Here is a 1713-nt window from a genome sequence, read left to right on the forward strand (position 1 = left end):
ACAATTTTTGTCATGATATTGTTTGTTGGTTCAGTTGTAAGGATTTTTTAAATTGGGTTAATGTGTAATCCATACTGATAAGGTCTTTCATTTTCATCATATAAGTGTTTCAAGTATTCTCCATTTTCAACAGTGAAGGTTGTGTCATCTCCATATTACAAGTTGTTAATGGTGCTTCCTTTAACCCTGATGCTACATCTTTCTTCATATAGACCAGCTTCTTGCATTACTTACAAAGCATACAGATTGATTGCATGTGGTGAAAGAATTCAACTTGACTCACACAGTTCCCAGTTTTAAGTTATCCAGTATTGAGTAGAACAAGTATGCCCTTGTTCTAGTCAAATGACTGTGTCCTGCCCTGTGTACAGGTTCTGCATGAACATGATTGCATGTTCTGGGATTCCCATTTTTTTTCCCTCCAAATACACACTTATTATGATCCACACAGTTAAAAGCTTTTACAGAGTCAATAAAACAAAGATGAACATCCTTCAGATACTCTCTACTTTCAGCCAAGATTTTACAGCAGCAATGATACCCTTCATTCCATATCCTCTTCTAAGTCGATCTTGACTTTCTCACAGTCCCGTGTTGATACGTTGTTCCAACCATTTCCAGAAGATCTTTAGCAAGCTTTTACTTGCACATGACATTTACAATATTGTTGGATAATGTTTACATTCTGTTAGATCGTCTTTCTCTGGGCACAAATAGGATCCCCTCTAGTCAGTTGGCTAGGTCGCTGTCTCCTAAATTTCTTGGCACAGATGATTGAGGACTTGTAGTATCACATTGATTTATTGAAAAATATCACTTTAGTGTTCAGTTAATTCTTGGAACCTTGTTTTCCACCTGTGCCTTCCTTGCAACTTGAACTTCTTTCGGTAGTGTCAGTATTTAATCCTGTGCAACCTCCCAAGTCCTTAAAACAGCTGGACATGAACCAGGTTTTTTTTGGTATAGTGACCCTGGTATTCTTTCCATCTTCTTTCGATGCTGTCTGTGCAATTCAATCCTTTGCCTATAGCATCCTATACTATCGTGACTCAAAGCTCACCTTTGTTCTTTAGTTCTTTCAGCTTGTGAAATGCCAATCATATTCTTCCTTTTTGGTTTTCTAACTCCAGGTCTTTGCATATTTAGTTATAATACTTCACTCTGCTTTCTAAAGCTGTTGTTTGAAGTAATCTGTGCAACTCTTTCATACCATCATTTCTTCCTTTTGCATTGTTGTTGTGGTTATGTGCTGTTGAGTCACCTGTGACTCATAGCGACCCTAAGTACAACAGCTCTGAAGCCTGCCCTGTCCTGAGCCAGTCTCACTGACTCCGATGCACCTATCCCCATTGCTGTAGTTCTTGTAGCCATCCATCTCATCCGGCGTCTTCCTCTCCTGTGCTGTCCCTCCACCTTTTCAAACATGATGTCTTTCTCCAAGGACTGGTCCCTCCTGGCCACGTGTCCAAAGTATGTGAGATGCAGCTTCAAAATCCTAGTCTCCAAGGAGAGACTAGGTTTTACCTTCTCTAAGGCAGACTTGTTTGTTCTCTTGGCAGTTCAAGACTCTTCTCCAGCACCTCAACTCAAAAGCATCAATTCTTCTCTCCTCAGTCAATATCCAGCTCTCTGATGCATAGCAAGTAATTACAAAATGGCCTGGATCAGATCTTTTTGCATTAGTTTTTCAATACTCTGCAGCAAATTTCAGAA

Source organism: Elephantulus edwardii, unplaced genomic scaffold (assembly GCF_000299155.1).
Source record: "Elephantulus edwardii isolate Elephantulus edwardi_28Jun2011 unplaced genomic scaffold, EleEdw1.0 scaffold00189, whole genome shotgun sequence".
NCBI lineage: Eukaryota > Metazoa > Chordata > Mammalia > Macroscelidea > Macroscelididae > Elephantulus > Elephantulus edwardii.